This window comes from Leptopilina heterotoma, unplaced genomic scaffold (assembly GCF_015476425.1).
Source record: "Leptopilina heterotoma isolate Lh14 unplaced genomic scaffold, ASM1547642v1 Lhet_130, whole genome shotgun sequence".
In the NCBI taxonomy this organism is placed as follows: domain Eukaryota; kingdom Metazoa; phylum Arthropoda; class Insecta; order Hymenoptera; family Figitidae; genus Leptopilina; species Leptopilina heterotoma.
In genome coordinates this window covers 1,615,354-1,640,715 of record NW_025110849.1, presented here as the reverse complement: position 1 = coordinate 1,640,715, position 25,362 = coordinate 1,615,354, and the positions used below count along the sequence as shown (strand labels likewise).

Sequence of the window (25,362 nt, the reverse complement as noted above, 5' to 3'; positions counted from 1 at the left end):
GAGAGTTTGCCTATAGATGTATATCTTGGTATATGTCAACGTTACCTAAACCCACAGGTGAAACCATATTGTCAAAATTGAGGATGAGGAAAGGCAAAATGTTATTTAACAAACTCATGTTCATTAACTGTAAACGAAAATTTACCGTATAACAGCACAAAATCTACTCAATATCGTAATTCTTGCTTTATCTTGGTTATTATATCTCATATAGCGATTCAAATAATTAACAAAAACAACAAAACTATTTCCATTTTACACTTAAAAAAACAAATTCAATTTCTATGTGATGCATGTGCTTTCTTTACAAACAGTATTTACAAGGTTTAAAGCAACATAAATTACAAATGAGTTGCTGCGAGTGTGTAAAAAGAGTATTAATATATTTATCACTATAATGTAGGTCAAAATATAAATCTAGTATATGATGTGGGTTACAAAAAAATATTCAAGTTGTGCTTATTAAAAAATTTGTGTGTTTATTGAAAAAAATCGCATTTTTAGGACCCAAAAAACGCAACATGATAAAAATCTCTTTAAGAACTTATATTAAAGCTTAAATGATCAACTTTGAGGCTCAAAATTTATCGCATCGAATTTTTTTTAAACTTCACTTGATTATTTCTTAGATTTTTATCTTTATCTTTATCTTCAAAAATTTAAATCAAATACGGAATAGGAAAACCATGTTTATATTATTGTTTACAGATTTTTAATTTTTTGCACCTGTACTAATAGTCAGATTTTGAAAGAAAACTAATAAAGCTTAATTTATTGAACTAAAATGAACTAAAAACTTTTATATAGGAAAATGAAATTTTTTTACCGTACCGTATAAAAGATATATTTAATGTCAAACTTAAAATATTATTGAGAGGCGAATTCGTAAACGTGGCAACAGCGCTTGTTAAATACTACAGCTCGTTTGCTAATTTTGGCGCGAAATTTTAAATAAAGAGAGAAGACGCCATCATATATCAAAACTTGCGACGTTACCACGATTATTTTATGTGCGTGAATCTATGAATATACATTGAGACCTTCAATGTGTGAAACGTCTGCATACGTGCGCAAAAGTTTTTCGGAAACTTACATTCATAATTGCGTTTCATAAGTACAGTCTCATCGGATACAAACTTTTGAAAGTGACCAGTTACGCGACAAATACCTTAAAAGATGATTATATCAATAACGGAGAACCTATTTTTATAAAAGGAGTTTATGGTATAAAAATTGATTTCTGTAATTTGTTACTTAGGTGTTTCTCAAGTTTCTAATAACAAATCGAATTTTAGATTTTTGAAATTTAAAATGGCGTCAAAATATCTGTAATTTACTGACTTTTGAAAATTTTTGACGCTATTTAAAAAGAAGATTTCAAATTTCTTTAATCTAACTTTGGATTTGTCATTAACCTCAGGAACCCTGAAGTAACAAATTTTAAGCAAATCCAGTTATGGAAATTGATTCTTACCATGAGCTCCATATCCGCATCCCAGCTATTTTGACTTTTTAAAATAGCGATTACTTTATAAAAATAGATTCCCTGTGATTATCAATTATATTTGAATTCTGGACTTTTTAGTATATTCTCGTTCAGTGACAACTAAACATTCAATAAACCTAGAGAAAAGTAATCTCGTATTAGGAGGAAAAATTACTTTTTCTTAATAACCTAGTAAAATCAAACATGAATTACGCAGATCGAATATAATTATTAAATTTATAATCGAGAATTTTATGTTATAATAAGAAAAAATAATTAACAAACATTAAAGCAAATATCCCGTTCTATTTTTTCAACTAAATTCTCTTTACATTCAAATCTTCCTTATCTTCGTGACTCTCCAACGTGTTGCATGAATTTTAATCAGAATTCAGTAGACGGAGAAAAATGGCTATTTCGTGATTTCAGCACAAAATATATTTTAGGGACAGACAGACAGGCCAGGGCGGAGGCGGACACAGTTATACAAAAAAGCGCTACTTTATACGTTCAATTCAACTCGAAATATTGATAATTGCATTTTCATAAAATTACATTATCAGGTAGATTATATTCGATATATTAAATCATTGATTAAACGAATAAAACCATTAACATTTAGCTTCATAAAGTAAAATTAAATTTTAAAATCAACTTTTTGCATCTGACTTATTGCAAAATTATTGCTTTTCATCAAATTTGAATTATTTGTAAATAACCAAATAATTTGTATAATAGATGAATTTGCTGGATGTGGAATTGGCAAAGCTTTCGATTGTTGTCCTTGAAATTATCGTAATTTTATTTGTTTTTTAAAATGTCTCAATTTTTATTAATGAACTATTTAATATTTCGAAAACAAAAAAGAAAGCAAAATGATGTCATTTTTAAAAAATTCTTGTCAAAATTTCAATTATTTTCAAAAATTTTCCTCCATTCAATGGTTTTTCAATAACTACTATTTTCATAAAGTTTTACAAAACAATTCAATTATTTAAAAAAAATTTAATAAAATTTTACGGAGAAATTTAATTATTTCTAATAAAAATTAGTTTATAATTTAAATTTTAAACCTCGTTTATACATTTAAATAAATAAATAAATTTTTAGATAATAATAATATTGAATATTAAAAGCATTATGACGTGAATTTTTAGAAATAATTGAATTTTCTAGATGTTTCTATAATTAAAATTTTTGAAAATTTGAAATTTTCATAGTTTTATAATTGTCAATTTTGTTGAACTAATTTTTTTTAAAGACTTTTAATTTCAATTGAAATTTTAATATATATTTAACTATAGTTATTGAAAATAATGGATTTATTGAAGAATTTTAGTTAAAAACAAAAAAAATTGAATTTTGGAGAAGTTACAAATTATTACAATTATTTTCAAAAGTACTTAATAAAATTCTACGCAAACGTTTAATTATTTTCATAAACTGTCAAAAATAATAAAAATTTCACAGAAATTAAATTCTTTACAAATTTTTTGTAAATTTCTTTCCTATTGCAAAAAATTTAAGAAAAATCAAATTTTTTACAGGATTTTAATTATTTTTATACAATTATTTTAATCGAATTTCTAGAAAAATGAAATTATTCTTAAAAATTGTATTAAAATTCGTCAAGAAAATTTAATATTTACAAATTTTTGTAATAAAATTCTTTATTAAAATTCAATTTTTTGAAAAACATTCAGTTATTTAATAAATTATTTATTTTCGTATTTAAATAAATGAATTCTCGTAGAATTTTTGAATAAAAATTTATTTAAAAATGAATTGCAGTTAAAATTTTAGATAATTGAATATTAAAAGCCTTAATGAGTGAATTTTTATAAATAATTGAATTTTAAAAAGGATTCATAATTTTAATTATTAATTTTTATAGAACAAATTTTTTTGAAAAAATGTGTTTGAATTTTTTTGAAACAATTTGAAGTTTTTCTTTTCTAATATATATTTAATTGAAGAATTTCCTAATAATCGAAATTTTGTAAAATTGAATTGTAAACAAATGGATTTAAAAATTGTCAAAGAACTTTTTCAAAAATTTTCAAAAATAATTGTATTAAAGAAGAATTTGAGTTGGAAATTGTAGAAAATATTATTTTGAATTGAAATGATGAAAATAATTCTGAATGTTTTATAAAGGTTTGAATTTAAATATTTTGAAAATAATTTTAATTCCGTTTAAAAAATAATAATGATTATATATTTATATTTCAAAAAGAAGATATTGATGTTTTGAAATTATTTTACAATTAAAAAAATTTGCAAATAAATGTAATAGAATATTCAAACTTTTTTCTGGAACATAATATTTTTGAAAAAGGAAAACGCCATATCTTTTTGAATTCCGTTGACTTTTCGGAAATAATTTTCTTTTTAGTTTATATGAATTAGTTACTTACAATTAGTTAAACTAATTTATATCATGACGATGATTGGCGTATTTTTGCCGCAGTCTATGTGAAAAGTCCGAAATGACGAAGGTCTTCGTTATCCGCAGTCAAGGGGTTAATTATTTTCTTTTATAAAAGCAACTTCATAAAAAAATATTCAAGAAATTATTCAGATTATTCTAAACTACTATTAGACAAATTTAAATTCGCTGTATGATATTTTCAAATGGAAATATTCTTTTATACCAAGTATAATTAACGTTTATTTCTCAAAAAAGTTATAGTTTATAATGGTTAATAAACAATAAAATATATATTTTTCGAAGAATAACATTCACATAAATGTATAAAATAAAATACGTATATAAAAAAATTACTCACAGAATAATTGAAATCCCAGAAATGTCGGAAATAATTTTCAACTTGTCGTCAAGATCATATCTGTAACAAAGAAAAAAAAGTTGTTTTTAATTTCTGTTAATTTTTTATTCTCACATATTTACATTACTTAATATTTATATTTTAAAATTCATTTAATTTTATTAACTATATTTAATATATTAACTATAATATTATAGTTTGTATTATAAGCAGTCAAAAATGACTGCAACAAAACAACAAATATAAAAAAAAAACAACAAATATAAATATAAAATTTTTTTTCTTTTTTCATTTATTTCGTCGAGTAGTCGATAATATTATAAGTCTAATTAAAATTTTGAAAAAAGAACGCTACAAAGTGCACTTTTATAAATATTTTGCATGTTTAATATTTCCTTGTGCTACAGGAAATAATAAACACGATACATTTTACAGTATCTTGAGTGTGTCTTTCTTTATAGTAAAACAAAACAGACGTGACACTCTTCATCTTCCGTGTCCAGTTTTGAATCTATAATTAAAAGTGAAACACCTTCGATTTAAGGTTAAATCAGTTTATTTCCGTTGTACATATATACAATACACGCATGTCATTCAAGTGATACTTTTATATAAACTTAAATAAATTATTATTATATTATAGATAATAACTAATATATTAATATAATAATTTTTATATTATTACTGTAAAAATAGATTGTAACTAACATGATAAATAAAATAATAAAATTAGAACTGTGCAAAATTTGCATTTGCTCTATTAAAAAAATTATCGTGGCACTGAACTGGAGCCTTCCTATAGCATTGTGAGACTTGTGAAAACTTTTCCTTTTGCGAATTTAGAAATTTATTATGTTATTCAGGGCTCGAACTGGGTCCGTAAATTTGCTGCAAGTCCGTAAAAGTCAGTTTTTTTTTTAAAAAAAAGGTCCATAATGTCCGTAATTTCATTGAAAAAGGACGAAAAGTTCGTAAATTACACGGTATAATTTTGGAAATTTTGAAAAAGTTACAAAAATGATTTCAGAAATTCAATTATTTAAAATTTTTTTTTTAAATTCTCGTCGAAATTCCAATTATCTTTATATAAATAATAAAATTCTTCTCCAAAATTCAATTATTTTCAAGAATTTTAATAAAATTCTTGGCAAAATTTCAATTATTTTCCAAAATTTCCCTCAATTCCATGTCTACTATTTTAATAAAATTTTCCAAAAGAACTATATTATTCAAAAATTTTTTTAATAAAATTCTACGTAAACATTCAACTATTTTCATAAACAATAAAAATTTCCCAGGAATTCAATTATTTATAAATTTTTTTTTAATTTCTTCGTAATAACTCCATTACTTTTATATAAATAATAAATAACAAAAATCTTGATAAACTACAAAATTCTTCAGAAAAATTAAATTATTATTATCATAAAGAACAAAGTTCTTCGCGCAGGAATTCAATTATTTTTAAATATTATTTATAAAATTCTTCACAGAAATTCAATCATTTTCAAAAATAACAAAACTTTTAGCATGGAATTCAATTCTTTTCTAAATTTATCATAAAATTCTTGGTAAAAATTCAATAATTGATTTCAAAACTTTTAATAAAGTTCTTAACAAGAATTCAATTATTTTTATAAAGAACAAAATTCTTAGTAGAAATTAATTATTTAAACATTTATTTACAAAATTCTTCGAAGAAATTCAATTGTTTTTAAAAATTGTAATGCAATTCTTGTCAAAAATTCAATTATTATTATAAATATCAAAATTCTTCGCAGATATTCAATAATTTTCGAAAATAACAAAATTTTTAACATGATTCAATTATTTTCAAACACTACATAAAATTCTTCGCAGAAATTCAATTATTTTCTAAACTTTTCAAAATTTTCTTCGCAGATATTCAATTACACAGGCCTGCAAAATGAAACTTTTTTGGGTATAATGAATGCGACAAAGTGTTTCCGAAGGCAAATTTTGCCCTAAACACGAATCCGAGGTCCAAAATGCTCCATCACGTCAAGTTTTTGACAAAAATGGGGTTGAAACCTCTAAAAACAGCGTTTTTGGCACTTTTTGAAAAATTGTGGGGTACAATCCTAACGTGATAAAAAATTCGCTATTATCAGAAATTAAAGCTTAATTCATGCCCTTTCAAATCAGCCCTCAGCCGATCAATATCCTTCAACCCTTAAAGCAGGTGTGTTTTTGTCCAAGGGTGCAAAAACTTTAAAATACATATACAAAGAAAATTATTTAAGGTTTTTTAGGGGTAGCCGTGTACTTAAACCTATAGCTTCAAAATTTTTCTCCATTCACAACCCCTAAAAAATCCCTTAAATAATTTTTTTTTGACAGTATTTTAAAGTTTTCGCACCCCTGGACAAAAACACACCCCCTGCTTTAAGGGTTGAATGATATGTATCGGCTGAGGGCTCATTTGAAAGGGCATGAATTAAGTTTTAATTTCTGATAATAGCGAAATTTTTATCACGTCAGAATTTTGCCCCACAATTTTTCAAAAAGTGCCAAAAGCGCTGTTTTTAGGGGTTTCAACCCCATTTTTTTCAAAAACTTGACGTGATGGAGCATTTTGGACCTCGGATTCGTGTTCAGGGCAAAATTTGCCTTCGGAAACACCTAGTCGCATTCATTATCCCGAAATGATGTAGGCCTGTGTTATTATTGAAAAATGGAATACAATTCTGGGCAAGAATTCAATTATCATTATAAATTACAAAATTCTTCGCAAAAATTCAATTATTTTCAAAAATAACCAATTTTTTTTTTGCAAGAATTCAATTATTTTCAAAAATAACAAAACATTTAGCAGGAAATCAATTCTTTTCAAAATTTATCATCAAATTATTGTCAAAAATTCTATTATTTTCAAAACTTTTAATAAAGTTCTTAAAAAGAATTCAATTATTTTTATAAATAAAAAAATTCTTTGTAAAAATTCAATTACTTTCAGAAAGAACAAAGTTCTTTGCAGGAATTTAATTATTCTTAAATATTTTTTATAAAATTCTTCACAGAAATTCAATTATTTTCAAAAATAACAAAACTTTTAGCAGGAAATTCAATTCTTTTCTAAATTTATATTAAAATTCTTGGTATAAATTCAATTATTTTCAAAACTTTTAATAAAGTTCTTAACAAGAATTCAATTATTTGTATAAATAAAAAAATTCTTAGGAGAAATTCAATTATTTTTAAAAATAACAAAATTTTTAGCAGGAATCCAATTATTTTTTTAAATTTTCATAAAATTCTTCACAGCAATTCAATTATTTTGAATAATTTTAATTAACTTCTTTGAATTCTCGTATAAAATTTTCTAATAAAAATTAATTTCAATTAAAATTTAAGATAATAGCGTGAATTTTTAATAATAATTGAATTTTGAAAAGTTTGCAAATTAAAATTTTAAGAAAATTTGAATTTCCATACTTTTAACCAACAATTCTGTAGAATTAATTTTTTTGAAAAAGTTTAATTGAAGTTTTTTTTTAAATTATTCGAATTTTTTATTTTCTACAATATATTTAATTAAAGAATTTCCGAATAATGGAAATTTCACGTAAAATTGTATTGTAAAGAAATGGATTTAAAAATTCTCAAAAAGAATACTTTTTCAAAAATTATTAAATTTAGAGAAAAAAAATTGGTTAAATTGGTTAAATTAAATTTTGGTTAAAAATTGAAAATAGTAATTGAATTAAAATTATGAAAATAATTTTGATGAAGTTGCAGTAACAATACATATTCTTATAATGTAAAATAATGATTTTATCACACGGTCTGCATAATCGGTCCGTAATTTTTATTTTTGGCAAGTTTGATTCAACTGACTTTAATTTTTCGATATTGTTAGACACCATTGACATTTTTTAAAGATATTGTTGTTCTTTGATTGTTTTTATCATGTGCAAGCTTAATTTTTGAATTATAAAGAGACCCCTATATCTATTTTTTGGTACTAATGTGTGAAGGTCTATATTTCCGGTTTCCGGCTTCTTACTACACTGTTCGTTTTTGCTCGTTATCGTACTCGTTCTTTGTTCACTCAAGTTCTATCTTTTGTATAAAAAGTCTCTATAAATAAATACAACTATAATAATAACATTATTATTCCATCACTTTATTAAATTCTGGCTTCAACAGATATTTACTGATAATTTTTTTTATTTTGAATGATAGGAATAAAATCAGCTTATAAATGACAATCCAGTATCAAATCTTGAATAACAGAATACAAAAAGTAAATTTAACACAAATTTATTAAAAGTAAAATAACAAACTAAGTACAAGAAAGAAAATTTTTAGTGGACACCACTGAGACATTTTGCTTCACTTCTCAATTTTGAAATAGAAAGAAGACTTTATTGTTTAAAACTTATTTTTTATTGTATTTTGTATCTTGTAAGGGAAATATTTGTTCTTTATCAATTAACATTTTGTGAGACAGAGACACTGATGAATTATCATGTATCGTTATTTGTGTGTAACGAATCATAATATAAATCATATAAATTCATTCGCGTGATTTGCATTTATATTTATCAGACTACGTCATTTTAAAAACAGCAATTGACGAATTGACGAATGCTTGTAAGGTCCTGAATAAACTCACTCTGTCGATGGATAAACTAACTTCAAAGGAATCTCTCTAAAACTTTTGAAATTAAATTCATTCAAGTTAAATAAAGTCAACTGCTTTGAATTTGATAAAGTCGTGAGATTTTCCATTACTCGAAATTCTATCGGCTAATAAAGAAATAAAATTTATCATTAATTTTTATGAAATATTCTCTCTTTCTCAATACTTTGAAATTCTGTTCATTTCTCCTCTTTTAAGTTTAAAACAGTTTTTTCACTGATGTGATTTTTCAACGCATCTATAGAGTTAATGACCTCGGGAATAATGACTTTTTCGCTGTATAAAGTATTATTACATTTTCTTATAAACCCTTCGGTTATAACATCAGTTACTCGCCTGGTAGTTATTTCGAACCGTTACTTTATTAACCTTCTCTTGAGCGGTTGCTTTATACCATCAGACAATTTAAAAGACTTTTTCCTGAAATGGTTTATACAGAACTTATAAGCGTTCAACAAACGCATGTGGACCCTTTAAGCCAATTGAAGGTCTAATTAAGTTTATCAGGCTTCATTACCAGTGAACGCTTAGTATGAGAAGTAATTCCAACTTTCTTTTGTTGCAAGCCAAAGGAAGCCAAACTTAATAGAATTTCTACATCAAAGTCCTCATTTCAAATTCAATGCTTTAATTATACACGAGTGAAATTATTATAATTGCAACAGAATATTATTCAAAAGATTTCAGGAAGAAACGTCACACAATATGTATATATGAGGCATTCCATGTCAAGTGATCCGGGTGGAGAAAAATTTTTCTCCAATCGTAGCAAAACTTGGGGCTTTTGTAGTACTAATAGATAGTAATTTTTCGTGAAAATATTTTTTTACCTAGTCCAATATTTTCCGAGGGAGAGGGGGTTAAATTTTTGGGTTTTTCAGTACAATGATTATTTCGATAATTTTTTACTCTTAAACTATTAAACATAAAAATTTGGCAAGGTACATTTTGGAAAGGTTTTTTCATGCTCTTTCGATTGAAAATAAGCATTTAAAAAAAAAAAAATTTTTTGACCCAAAAAAATCAAAATTAAAAATAAATTTTAATTTTTTGGAAAAAAGGTCCCATTTTTTTTTTTTTTTTTTTTTAAACGAAAGCTGAGGTTTTTTCCTAAAAGGACATATAAATGAAAAAGTGGGACAAGAATGTTTAAACATTGAAAAAATGAATTTTCTCGTAAACAGAGCTAAAAACCGGGTTTAGAGAGTAGAAACCTCTGTTTTTCAATGTTTAAACATTCTTGTCCCACTTTTTCATTTATATGTCCTTTTAGGAAAAAACCTCAGCTTTCGTTTAAAAAAAAAAAAAACAAAAAAAATGGGACCTTTTTTCCAAAAAATTAAAATTTATTTTTAATTTTGATTTTTTTGGGTCAAAAAATTTTTTTTTTTTAAATGCTTATTTTCAATCGAAAGAGCATGAAAAAACCTTTCCAAAATGTACCTTGCCAAATTTTTATGTTTAATAGTTTAAGAGTAAAAAATTATCGAAATAAGCATTACACCGTAAGACACCTGGATCACTTGACATGGAATGCCTCATATATGAAAAGAAGTTATAGATGATCTTTTGATAACCGAGGCTACATAATGTATATGGGGCATTCCAGGCCAAGTCGGAAATTATTTTGCTTTTGCATCTCAAATTTTTTTTTAACATTTTTTTTCTTTTAGTACTCTTTGAAATGAGCTACCTTGAATTTTTTCAAATTTTTTCATGAAGCGGTTCAGAAGATACAGATTTTTGAAAAATGACATTTTTTACGTAAATTTTTTTTAAATGCTTATAACTCGGTCAAAAATTAATCAAATTGGACGTTTTTAGAATGAAAAGTTTTGTTTTCACGCCTAGTTTTTAATAAAAATATTTAAAAAAAATTTTTAAATAATTTACGATAAGATTTTAAAGTTTTTAAAATAAAATTTCATTTTTAACAATGTATGTATCGATCAATTTTTTTCAAAATTTTTTGTAAGAAACTAGCACTAAATTAACAATTTTTAAGCCTTGTCCGAATGTGGGCAAACGATGGGATCTATTTATTTTGAAATTTTTGATTTTTATATACACAGTAAAAACGGTAGGACAAACTTGTCATTTGACCAAATCTCAATTTTACACAGAAAGAAGGTTAAGTTTGAAGAGACTCAGTCTGAAAACACATTTGCTGTGAAAAATTTGTGTGATTTTGTCAAATGGCAAGTTAGTCATTTGGCCACCACTGTGTATATAAAAATTAAAAATTTCAAAATAAATAGATCCCATCGTTTGCCCACATTCGGACAAGGCTTAAAAATTGTTAATTTAGTGCTAGTTTCTTACAAAAAATTTTGAAAAAAATTGATCGATACATACATTGTTAAAAATGAAATTTTATTTTAAAAATTTTAAAATCTTATCGTAAATTATTTTAAAATTTTTTAAAAATATTTTTATTAAAAACAAGGCGTGAAAACAAAACTTTTTATTATAAAAACGTCCAATTTAATCAATTTTTGACCGAGTTATAAGCATTAAAAAAAAATTTAAGTAAAAAACGTCATTTTTCAAAAATCTGTATCTCCTGAACCGCTTTATGAAAAAATTTGAAAAAAATCAAGGTAGCTCATTTCAAAGAATACTAAAAGAAAAAAAATGTTTAAAAAAAATTTGAGATGCAAAAGCAAAATAATTTCCGATTTGGCGTGGAATGCCCCATATACTCTAGCTATGTTGAAGAAGTTTCAATTCGTATCGTCGAAAGTCTCTTTGGTAGATAAAAAGTGACTAATACATGTGTATATGTATATTCCAGTTTTCAGACTTCGCACTCGATAATTAATTTTAAAAAAGTAGCAAAAAGTAGCTTTCAAAATAAAAAAAGTAGTAAAAAGTTGCTATCGAAAAAATAAACTTGACGACCAAAAGAACTCGTTTTAGAAACTTCACGCAACTGACAAAAATCTCATTCCATATTTTTTATTTTCCTGACTTTTTCCCAATTTTCATCAAAAATATTTACTTCTTTCTTATTCTACGCTAATAAATTGAATTCCTGCAACGGATTTTATTATTCATCAAAGAATTTAAAAATTTGTAAAAATAATTTCAGTTAATTTAACCATACGAGCGTTGATCTAATCATATGCATGGCAGATGCGATTAAATAGAAGGTTTTTTAACCTACATTTCAGTGACAGCTTAAACATAATTCTCAACCAAAAGTTTATAGCTGAAATTCGGTAAGCATTTCTTTCAGTGTACGTCTGTTATTGTTTACGGAGATTTCTCTTCGTTATTGCTCTTCGTGTATGGAATATAACACTTTTCCACCTTACATTTCTATATATTGTGCAACGACTAGTTTAACAAGGTTTTTTTTTACTTTTCCACATTTTTGCATGATAGTTTTTTTCTCTGTTATAAGTTGTTCACAATTATTTTTTTTCTGATGCTCTATTTTATGTCTTTACGTAACCTGAAAATTGCTTATCTAACTTGTTTGAACAGTTTGATAGCCGTTTACAAAATGTTAGATCTGGTTTTGCTATACATTGTTTTTTATATTACGATTTCGATATACAGTGAAGGCCACTTTGTTGAGTGAATCAATAATTCATTGTCTCAAATTTATCTGTCAAGTACAGATTATTTCATATTGTTGTCAATTTTCTGTTATTCTCTTAATAATATTGTATATGTCGCAAGTTTAAATAAAAAATATATATACTTTCGGCTTACGTAGCTCCACACATCTGAAAAAAAATTGCCCTTTGCAAATATTTGCACAATTATTTAATCTCTCACTTCTTGTAGAGTGTTATTTTTCTCTTTTTTCAAAAATGTGTTTGTCTCTTAATATTCAAGTATAATGAACCCATTAATGTGGCGTATTACAAAAGTGATTAATATTTATCATGTGCGCATTAAACACTTCAGATAATAACAAACATTGGAAATATTTTTAAGAAGCGATAATTAAAAAATACTTTATTTACGCATATATCTTACTCTTCTATCACATGTAGATGCAAAAGACGAAATGTCAGAATATCAAGCTTCGCACTCATCTACTAAACCCTACTATTTACTAGTTTTTTACGTTATGCTACTATTTGGGTACTTTTTCAGATTTCAGTCACTAAAAGCTCCTATTTCTGTTTTTTTTAGAATTTCTACAACTTTAAATTCGCTAATACTAGAAATCAAAAAACTATTGTCAAAAATTTTAATCAAATTCTTTAAAACGATTCAATTATTTAAAAAAAATACTCCAAATTCAATTATTTTCAATATTTAGTATTTTCATAAAATTTCGTAAAAGAATTCAATTATTTAAAAAAAAATTGATAAAATTCATCCAAAAATCAATCATTTTCATAAATTAATCAAATTTTCACTGGAATTCAATAAATTTAGAATAGCATTATCAAAAAAATTTCGAAAAAATCAATTATTTAACAAAATTTTTATACAATTTTTCACAATAATTCAATTACTTTTACTAATAATATTTTTCATGGAAATTCAATTTCTGAAAAAAATTTTTGATAAAATTCTAAGCTAGAATTCAATTATTTTTATAAATAATAAAACTCATCAATTTAAAATAAAATTTTCATAGTATTTATTATAGAAAATAATTGAATATTCGTGTAAAACTTTGGTAGAATTGTTTTTAAATAATTGAATTCTTTTCGTAAATTTTATGAAAATAGTAGAATATTGAAAATCATTGAATTAAGAAATTTTTTTGAAAATAATTGAAATTTTGCAATGAATTTTATGAAAATTTTTGAAAATAATTGAATTTTATTTTATTTTTTTTAAATAATTGAATATACTTGTGATGAATACTATTATGTATGAAAATAATTAAATTTTGCAATGAATTTTATCAAAATTCCTGAAAATAAATAAATAATTGAATTTTGTCGAAGAATTTTGCTATTCATTTATAAAGATAATTGAAATGTTGACGAAATTTTTTTTTAGATTTTTTGAAAATAATTGAATTTCTGCGAAGAATTTTATTAATTTTTAAAATAATTGAATTCTTATGATGAATATTGTTATTTATGAAAATAATTGAGTTTTACAATGAATTTTATTAAAATTATTGAATAAAATTGAATTTCAGTGAAGAATTTTTATAGTTATGAAAATAATTGAAATATTGAGAATTTTAAAAAAAAATTTTGAAAATAATTGAATTTCTAATAAGAATTTTAATATTTATTAAGATAGTTGAATTCCGCAAAAATAGACATTGCTTCCAGAAATTTTGCAGAATTTTTTACAGAATTCTGAACTGAATTTCCGTACAGCCGTTTCAAGTTAGTAGGACTGCGTCATAAATAAATTGAAGCAGGAAAAATATTGACTTGAAAGGACCGAAAATACATTTTAAAATTGAAAATTATTTTCGTGTATGTTTATAAATCTGGCAACGTAGGAAAGACACTGATGTGAGTGTTGACCTCCCCTGAAAAACATCTGTCTAGGAGAGGACCTGCCACGCTCGTTACGATGCCATTGAGTTTTCAATTCTTTTTTCCAGAGAGCACAGACTCCGTGACCGTGGCTTTTTATAACGCACATGCTTCTTCTGCGTTTTCTCTGAATTTCACATTCAAAATTACTCTAAAGTCATATAGTGAATAAATTTTTTTATCCACAATGACAACAATGTAAGAAAGAATAAATTTTTTACCTGAAATTAAAAATGAGTGGATTTTTTTAAATAAAGAGATAATATATGAATAAGTACTATCCCAAACTTTTAATGGTTTTTATAAGATTGTTTATAAAAAATGTTTCAAGTTAACACTCAATCTTATGTAGATAGGTGTTTTTATTGAAAATATGTCGTCTCAAGTATGTTGTACTTAAATATTTCAAGAATATATTTCCAGACTTGTTTATTTAAAAAATGAGAAGTAAAATCGGAAACACTCGCAATGGCAACGTTGCATTTTCATGTTTCCACTGAAGAGCGTGTAAATTTAAAAGGGATATGTTGCTCATTATGTTTTAATGTTAGGCTTACATTATGGAAATGTACATATATACATTTCTATAAACCTAATTAAAAATATAATAAATATTCATCAATGAAATAAATCATTCAATAATAAATATATAAAATAATTTATTAAATAAGTTTTTTCCAAAATTTTAATAACAATAACGATAAAAATAGTACACATTCTAGCGACGAACGAAGAACGAAACTTTGGAAGTAATATAAAATAATATAGAGCAATTCCATGTGAACTAAGCCAATCAAAAAAGTTAGATGTTAAGGGACATATGGTTATAATATATTCAAATTGACATAACTTCTCCAAAAGTCAAGCGATTTTAATTTTTATATAGTGAATTTTAAAGGATTTTTATTTTTTTATCTACTTTTTAATTTTACAACGCTTTTTTCAAAACTTTCAAAAAAAAAAAAACTTTGCAACCCCTCTTTTTGGAAAAGTAAACCTTATTTTTCAATTTCTACAAAAACTACCTCTTTTTATGACATTATTAAGTTTAGAAATCCTAATGGGGAAGTTTATGGTAGGCTACGAGAAAGCCAATCTGTTTTAAAAATACTGCAACACAAGGCTTGTGCAATGTAGAGATCTTTTTATTATTATAGAAGAGCGAGCTGACATTGTCTGAACTGTTATTATGCTTTAAAAACATAACATTCAAACTTTAAAAAACTCTGTAACCTGAAATAAAATTTCTACTCGAAATAATATTTTTATTCTACACTATTAAAAAAATCAATAATAAATTTCATATACATGTGTATGAAGCAAATATATGTAGTACAGTTGAATTTTAATGATGAATTTTAATATACTAAAATTTAAGGTACATGAATATTAAATTTAAAAATATGAAAAAATGAAACATTTGTGTTGACCGGGATTCTATAATATTGGTTCTGCGCGTGCGTCAAAGTTTCATGTACTGTACAGTAGAACCTCTCAATAGTACAATTTAGACAAAAATAAAAAAATACCAGGGTGTCTACTATTTTCGTTCAACGAAATTCTCGGTTCGGTTATTTCCCGACTTTGTCCAAATTTTTCCCGGTTTTTTTTCAAAGAATATTATTTATGAAAATAATTGAATGTTTGGGTAGAATTTTATTAAAAATTTTTTAAATAATTGAATTCTGGAGAACAATTTAATTATTTATAAAGATAATTGAAATTTTGAGGAGAATTTAAAAAAAATTTTAAACATAATTGAATTTCTGCAAAGAGTTTTATTACTTTTAAAAATAATTGAATTGTTTTTTAGAATTTCATGGAAATTTATGAAAATAATTGAATTCTTGTGAAGAACATTTTTTAAAAATAATATTCAAAAGAATTTAGTAAATCTGAAGAATATTGCTATTTATGGAAATAATTGAATTCTTGAGAAGAATTTTTTTTACAGTTTCTAGAAATAATTTAATTTTTTCGGCAAATTGAATAAAATTTAAAATTTTTTAATTTAAAAAAATTTTTTTTTTAATTTTTCGAGGAATTTGATTAAAATTAATATTAAAAATAATTGAAATTCTGCAATGAGTTTCACTATTTATGAAAATAATTGAATATATTGCGAAGAAATGTTTAAGAATAAAATTATAATAATTACGGTGACTAACTTGCCTTGATTATTTTCGAAAAATTTAAATAAAATTCTTTAAAAGAAGTTATTTATTTTTAATAGAATATAAAGAAATTTAAATTATTTCAAAAATGTTTAATTATTTGTTTATAAAAATTCAATTATTTTCAAACAATAGAATTGAAAAATTTCAAAAATCATATTCTTCAGAATTTTCAAAAAAACTTTGCGAAAATTCAATTTTATTAAAAAATTTGAAGTGTGTTTCTTAATTTAAAATAACTAATAAAAATTTTAATTATTAATCTTCACACAAAGAAACATGAATACATTAGAATGTGACTCTTTATGAAATTCAATTATTTATCAATTATTAAATTAAAATACTTTGAAAATTCGATTTGTTAAAAAGTTTTTAATGAAATTCTTTAACAAATTTAATTATTTTTAGTTGAATTTCACAAAACTTCTATTAATTCAATCATTTTTTTTAAATTTATTTACATACTATATTTGAATCGGTGACTGATTTTTTACTATCAAATTAATTATTTTTAACTAATTGAAATTTAGAGAACAGTATAAATGGGCAATTCCATGTGAGATTTAAGTCGATCTCTTAAAATCGGCCAAAAATATTTTTTTTCTATTCTGTATCGAAAAAAAACAGATACGTATTTTTTTATTTATGTTTAATTGTCTAAATTTTCGAGTTATGAATTTTCGAAAATTTGGACTTTTAATTGTAGACCTATATTCAGTAGCTTATAAGTCCGAAAATATTGAGTTTAGGAAAAAGTTGTCAAAAAATGAAAGTTTTAGTTTTCTTTCGACTTTTAAGAAATGTAAACAAAAAATTTTTTATTGAAAAAAATTTTTTTTTTTATAAACAAATTAATTTTTTTTAACTTTGGGCCAGATTTTTTTTTATTTTTTTTTTATTTTTTTGTACCTTATAATATAGAGAAGATTTTGCAAAAAGTCCCGAAATGGGCCTGATGTGTTAAATGAGTTTTAAAATATTTTCAAAAATCAATTGCAAGCATCACAGTGGGATTTTTTTACAATTAACTTTCTAAAACTGTCTACAGCGTATAATTTTTATTAAATTTGAGTGTTCTTTGTTTTAAATAAAAGGGTTTACGCTGTAAACAGTTTTAAAAAGTTAAATGTAAAAAAAATCCCACTGTGATGCTTGCAAGTGATTTTTGAAAATATTTTAAAACTCATTTAACACATCAGGCCCATTTCGGGACTTTTTGGAAAATCTTCTCTATATCATAAGGTACAAAAAAATAAAAAAAAATAAAAAAAAATCCGGCCCAAAGTTAAAAAAAATTAATTTGTTTATAAAAAAAAAATTTTTTTTTCAATAAAAAATTTTTTGTTTACATTTCTTAAAAGTCGAAAGAAAACTAAAACTTTCATTCTTTGACAACTTTATCCTAAACTCAATATTTTCGGACTTATAAGCTACTGAATATAGGTCTACAATTAAAAGTCCAAATTTTCGAAAATTCATAACTCGCAAATTTGGACAATTAAACATAAATAAAAAAATACGCATCTGTTTTTTTTCGATACAGAATAGAAAAAAAATATTTTTGGCCGATTTTAAGAGGTCGACTTAAATCTCACGTGGAATTGCCCAAATATATCTATAAAAATTGAAATAAAAAGCGATTTTTTAAAAACAAATTAAAATAAAACTTTTTTTAATTTGGTGAAAAAATTGCCGCTTTGGCATAAAATTCCTGGCTTATTCCTGGTCAAATTAAATTCCCGACTGTTTCAAGGATTTCACGGTTAGTAGACACCCTGTAAATACGGATTTCATATTTATCTATAAAGAACGAGAAAAAATATATGCAACCGAATTTAAAACTTATTCCTGTTTGAAAAGTCTTCCACGTAAAAAAATAACTGAAATTTCACTTATTTTAAGTGAATATGCACCTATTTTTTTACGTGGAAGAGTTTTCAGTTTTTCACTTATTCATATTTAGAGATGTAGTTATTATATAAACTCAGGTGTATAAAATTATTCAATGTTTTTGAATATTAAGTAAATTTCAAAATTTTCACTATGGAGACTGTTACCCAGTGAGAAATTGCCAATAGACTTTAATCGGTCCAATATCGGTCCAATATTGGTTGCCGTGCTGGGCGCCGATTGACTCCCAATATTGGACCAATATGGGCTGATGCTTGGGATGTAACGGCATCGCCAATCATCGGTTGTCAATATTGGTCCAATATTGGCCGAATATTGGCAACCAAGAGAAAAAAATTTTTTTAAATAAATTTTTTTTAATTAAATAATAATAATAAAAAATTAATGTTTATAATTTTTTTTTATATATTTATTTGTTTAATTATTTATTTTTAATAATTCATGTAAATAATAAATAATTTATTATTTATAAATTATAATTATTTAAAAATGCAGCAGCTATTAGAAAATAGCATTCTGCAAAAAAATTCTATCATTGAAAAATCAATGATAGGCGAGAGAAATCCGCGTCTTTAAATAGATTCGCAGATGATAGACAAGAGATATCCGCGTCATTAAACGGATTCGCAGATATACTCTGGTCTCGCGACGAATCTCTCGATACTTATATACACTGGAGTCGCCGTGTCAGTTGCGAGAACGGTTACAGCGTCCCTCTTTCGGCGGAGATAAGAATTGTCACGTAAACTGCTAAATCGCTTTACCGACCGCCTTATTATACCCGCAGTTTACGTGACAATTCTTATCTCCGCCGAAAGAGGGACGCTGTAACCGTTCTCGCAACTGACACGGCGACTCCAGTGTATATAAGTATCGAGAGATTCGTCGCGAGACCAGAGTATATCTGCGAATCCGTTTAATGACGCGGATATCTCTTGTCTATCATCTGCGAATCTATTTAAAGACGCGGATTTATCTCGCCTATCATTGATTTTTCAATGATAGAATTTTTTTGCAGAATGCTATTTTCTAATAGCTGCTGCATTTTTAAATAATTATAATTTATAAATAATAAATTATTTATTATTTACATGAATTATTAAAAATAAATAATTAAACAAATAAATATATTAAACAAAAATTATAAACATTAATTTTTTATTATTATTATTTAATTAAAAAAAATTTATTTAAAAAAATTTTTTTCTCTTGGTTGCCAATATTCGGCTAATATTGGACCAATATTGACAACCGATGATTGGCGATGCCGTTACATCCCAAGCATCAGCCCATATTGGTCCAATATTGGGAGCCTTTATTGGACCGATGATCGGTCTCTTGGCTCCCAATATTGGACCGATATTGGACCGGTGAGAAATTTCTCACTGGGTAAGTATTAATAGAGAGTAGAATGTTTTAATAAAATTAATAGACATCCAAAATACTTCTTTTAGAGCCACATATACAATAACGCTTTTTTATTTTTTTTAGAACTTCTGACGGGTGGTTCATTTTTCCCTTAAAGTAGTAACTTTAAGGAAACAATCCCTTTCAGTATTTTGCAGGTACATACCTTAAAGAAAATTAGTTGGATTTCTTTATTAATCTAAAGTACTAAAGGATTTTTTTTACTTCTTTCTTGAATTTTCTCAAGGTAAAGGCAATAATATTTGAAGAAGAAAGATTTTTCAGTGCTTGACGATTTTCCAGGGACTGATCAAGAGCGGAAAAAAATGCCGTAGCGATCTTTCAAAATTGAGAGCCTTCTCGAAGGAGAGCCGAGTAAAATTGAGGTTGGTGGATGTTCTTTGTCTGCAGAAACGAAGGTGCGCCGTGCCATTATGGATTTCTCAATAAAGGAAGCTCAGGTAGGTGTATAGTCATGACAAAAAAACTGAACCGAATTTAAAAACGTGCATGAACCAGTAGAATTTTTGTAAAGGATTCCTTTAGAATTCAATAAAGAATCGTAAAGAATATCCATTTTCAACCAAGATTTACAAGCAATTCTAGTTACGCGATAAAAATATTACTTATACAAAGTAAAAGTTAATAATCTCAGAATTATGAATATACAACTTTAAAAAATGACTTTCCAATAAAATTTGTGCCAGGAACTATAAAGAGGATGTTGCCGTCTATCAAATGTCAGATAGACTATAGGAAGTATAATTTGCACGTAAAGTTTAGATTTATCGAGTAGCAATGGGAAACGTCATTGATTAATCGGGAATCAATTCTGAATTGCTATTTTTTTATTGTGTAAGAGTCTCAACATTTCTTGCAGGTCAGAAACGTGGGCAGCATAGAACTGGAGCGTCTCCTGTTTACTTCAAGTGACGGGCACTCGTTTCCTTTGCTTTCACCACGAGTCGACGTACAGTTCACGACATTAATATTTCGCCATATAAATTTCCAGCAGTGTATGAGTCGAAAAAGAAACTAAACAAATACTTAAAGTTTAATACTTCTTAACAGTGATCAATTAAATTTACCACATCAGTGAATGTGTCAGTTAAAAAAATCTTTTTTGTCAAAATTTTTTTTCTGATTATTGTCGACGTTCAAAGTTATAAAACTTGTATAACTGCGTCACGTCCTCGTGATGTGTATTAAATTATATTTTTTACATAATGAAATTAATTTGTTCTAAAATCATCAGGGTTGCCACAAAAATTTAACTTTGTTTTTCCCTGAATTTTTCCTGATTTCCAGACCGAATTTTGACTTTTTCCCTGACGCTGAAGAATATTCTGATTGACTCCAAAAATTATTGGATACTAAAAAAAATGTTCTATTACATTTATTTAACAAGTTCTTTAATTATAAAATTATTCAAAAACATCAATAACTTCTTTTTTAAATAAATACTAGCAACAAATCGCGCGGCTAACTTCTTACTACTTTTTTTAAATAAAATTAGCAATTTTAAAAATAATAAAATTTCAAAATTTAAATTTAAATTTTTGTTATACTAAAAAAAATTCAATTTTGTAGAATTTAAAAATAATTGCAAAAATTCTTTAAAAGAAAATAAAATTCTTCTTATTAAATTCAACTATGTTCAAATCTTGAGAAAAATTCTCGTAAAAATCCCAATTATATCTTTATAAATAACAAAATTCTTCTCTAAAGTTCAATTATTTTCAGAAATTTTTCTAATTTTAATGATTTTCAATATCTACGATTTTAATAAAATATTTTCCAAAACGAATTCAATTATTTAAAAAAAATTTTAATTTGAAATTTTAGAAAATGACAATTTTAGTACTTTATAGTACTTTATTACTTTGGGAGCGTTCACAAATGATGTCACGCTTTTGGGGGTAGGGAGGGGGGTCTCTACTAAACGTGACACAATGTATTTTTCTCATGTGAAATTGCAAAAATTGCGTGACAGGGGGGAGGGGGGGGGGTCGAAAATCTCCAAAAAATTGCGTAACATCATTTGTGAACGCTCCCTTTTCAAAAGATTTCAATTCTACTGATGAATTTTGGGTATGGAGTCAAAAGTTCCAAAACAGAAGTTCCAATTCCGAAGGATCCAAATTATTATTTTCCCAAATGATATTTTTTCCAAAGTATTATTTTTCCAAAGGCCATTTTTACCAAAGTATTATTTTTCCAATAGTCGTTTTTTCCAAACATTGTTTTTTTTTATTTTTTAAATTTCAAATCAAAAATTTCATTCAACGTGTGCTCATTCCAAAATTATGTTGTGAAATTAAATTTTTTTTTCAAATTTAAAAATAGTAAACAGTGAAATTATATTAAATTGTAAATTAGTAAAATTAGAAATTTTATTTAAACTATAAAATAGTGAACAGTGAAATTATATTAATTAAATTGTAAATTAGTAAAATTAAAAATTTTATTTTAATTTAAAATTTTATTTAAACTATAAAATAGTGAACAGTGAAATTATATTAAATTGTAAATTTTAATTATGGTAGAATTAATACAAGTCGAAAAAAAATTATTTACATATCGAAGGATTTCTGTATTACAAGCATTCAGATAGAAAAAATAATGTGAATTATTGGAGATGCCTTATTTTTTCAAACAACTCCAATACTTTTCACTTATTTAACAATTCAACACTTTTTATTTTGGAAATTTTTTTTGGAAATTTCACACATTGGTAAATTTATATTTTGGACATTTTGGACTTTGGAACTTTTGTACTTTGGAAAAATAAATTTTGGATCTTTTCATTTTGGAACTTTTTTCTTGGAATTTTTCGATTGGAACTTCCGTTTTGGAACTTTTGTACCCCAATCGAATTTTGATATTTGAGGCTCCGGATCTTAAAAGGGCACTTTTACCATTTAAAATCAATGCTGAAAGTGCCATTTTAAGATCTGGAGCCTCATTTATCAAAATAATTGAATTTTGGAAAAGAATTTTATTAAAATTCCTTTAAATAATAATTGACTTAATGTGGAGAATTTTGTTGTTCCCCAAGATAATTGAATTCTTTTGCTAAATTACAAAAAAATTTTTGAAAATAATTGATTTCCTGCGACAAATTTTATTATTTTAACGAATAATTGAATGTTTCTTAAAATTCAATTCTTTCGTCGAGTTTTAATAAAATTTTTAAGAATAATAAATTATTGCATTTTTCAAGGTATTTTCGTGGTAATTTCATAGTTTTATGAGGCAAACAAAAAAGACACTAGAAATTCAGAATTTTCTTATGAATTCTAAAATTTTAATTTTTTCTAGTCGTACTTTTAATAAATTCCTCACTTTTCCCTGAATTCCCTGATTTCCCTAACAATATTTTAGAATGGCTTCTTATAAAGAAAAAACAGAGTTTGCAACTATTGATTCTGTGATTATAAGCCAAAAACAATTCATTTCAAATAAAATGACCTTAAATTGTTGATTTTTGCAACTATTTTTTTAATTTTTCAGTGAATTTTTGAATGGTGGCCACCCTGGGGCCACTTTTTTTTAAAGCAAAATTTCAGCTGTTTTTCCAAAGTCGTCTAAATTTTATTTTCCTTAGTAAAATAAAAAAATTTGTTTGCTAAAAAGTTAGCTAAGGAGATACAATTTCAGGGCATATATTATTAATTATGATATATAATACCGTTTAGGAATTACAGTCGTTCAAAAGATTGGTGGCCACCATGGGGCCCCTTACCCTACATTTTTCTAACTACACATATATGTGGTTGTTTTTACCATTCGCATTTTTTTCTGTGTATAATTTTCATTAAATAAAGATTTTTGTGCTGTTAATATGAAATTTTATCATTTAAGTATGCAGTTAAAAATATAAAGATTACTTAGAAATTTATTTAAAAAATTACATTTTGATCATTCTTTTTCAATCCTTAAAATGATGTGTCATTCCATAGTAAAATTAAACTTTTTTTTGTTCTTGAAAATCAACTTTTCGAGGCAAAACATTCTTAATAAGACAAATTTCACTTATTAAAAGTTATAATTTGTTCTCTCTTATAAACTTGTAATAAGTGATTTATTAAACGAGAGAACGTCTTATAACTATAAGAGAAATTTTACTTACACAGATTTCGAGAACATATCGAGAAATTTAATTTTTCAAATTGACTGTAGAAGAGAAGTATTCGATATTGATATTGAAACAACAAATTTCCAGCTCATTAACTCCCTAATTCAGATATAGAAAATAAATTTTAGAAAATGCTAGAAAAATGCTGCAATTTGGCTTGATTGCTTTCTTATTCTTGAGCAGAGGATTCGGCAACACAATATAATGACTCCAGGCATGATTCACTACCACCAAACACAGTTTTAATCTTGCTCCATGAGAGATTAATTATTTTCCTTACACGCACTGTAGTCTGTCGACTCAACCATCCTTTTTGTTTTCAGACGAGGACCCTTTTGCCTAAAGTTCCCCCAATGACCTTCAAAAAAGTCTAGAATATGCGAAGGTGGACTCTTTTGTGCCTTTATCTTTTGAAAATATTTTTTACCGACTTTTCTCTTCAGACTCCTACAGAGGTAGAGGAGAAAAATATTTCAAATAATGAATTCATTTTACACTATCCTCTTCATGTCTTCATTGTTTCATTAGTTTTATTTACGAAAATCGTGAATCAGTTGGAAAGTTTATTCTCTTGTGACGACGTTTTTAAACTTTTGTTAATTCTAGAATGTATAATCATTTTTACAAAGTGTTTACCATTACAATTTCGTTTATTGAGCGAGTTTCATTTGCATTAGCGATAACCCAAATGATTTCTAAATTTTCCTTTAAAGTGTATTAGCCTCTTGAATGAAAACAAAGTGTAAAATAATAAGAAAATACAATTTCTAGAATTGTGAAAAAAATTGCAAAAATTCCAGTCTCTTTATCTCAAGGAAAAAATGATAAGAAAAATGTGGAATACCTCTCTCTTCGAGTCCCTGTATGCTAATCGTTTGATAGTTTTATCATTTGTGTAAAGTATAGAATTTGAATAAATGTGTGTTTTACGTTGAAAATATTATTGATAACACTCAATTGTTGATACGTACGTCAGAAAACTGTCATTTAACATAAATTTCTCATAAAATATAAAAATACAAAAGTAATCAAAAAAATGTTAGAAATTGTTAATTTAATCGGTGAAAATTCTATTCTTTAGGATTTTAGTTTTAATGTGAAAAAATATACATGAGGGTAAGATTTCCTGCATCACTCGCGGTATCATATGGAAACTGAGATGGAACTCGATCTTACATACATCGTTTGAAACTTGAGTATCCGTTCCTGTCGTTAGAAGCCAGAACAAACCTTCCACCTTCCTGGCATACACTCTTAAGATCTAACGGGCATATTATTCGTGCACTATAAAACATAGTCTTATTATTTTCATACCAAGTA

At 25.4% G+C, this 25,362-nt stretch overlaps 1 protein-coding gene and 1 long non-coding RNA gene across 3 annotated transcripts in view; one reads left to right on the top strand and one right to left on the bottom strand.

Moving 5' to 3' along the window:
• Window positions 1–25,362, bottom strand: part of LOC122512999 (inositol-pentakisphosphate 2-kinase) — a 172,679-nt gene that overhangs the window by 114,666 nt on the left and 32,651 nt on the right. Inside the window, exon 2 of the mRNA XM_043629225.1 lies at window positions 4,276–4,335. The gene's annotated coding sequence lies outside the window, so the exon portion shown is untranslated. The remainder of the gene's footprint in view (window positions 1–4,275; window positions 4,336–25,362) is intronic.
• On the top strand, window positions 11,992–21,155 carry LOC122513001. Of its 2 annotated transcripts, none has more exons than XR_006302679.1 (4): window positions 11,992–12,162; window positions 19,989–20,062; window positions 20,208–20,365; window positions 20,785–21,155. It is a non-coding gene; the product is annotated as an uncharacterized LOC122513001 (long non-coding RNA). The 2 variants fall into 2 exon arrangements; XR_006302680.1 differs by lacking the exon at window positions 11,992–12,162 and adding an exon at window positions 12,187–12,293.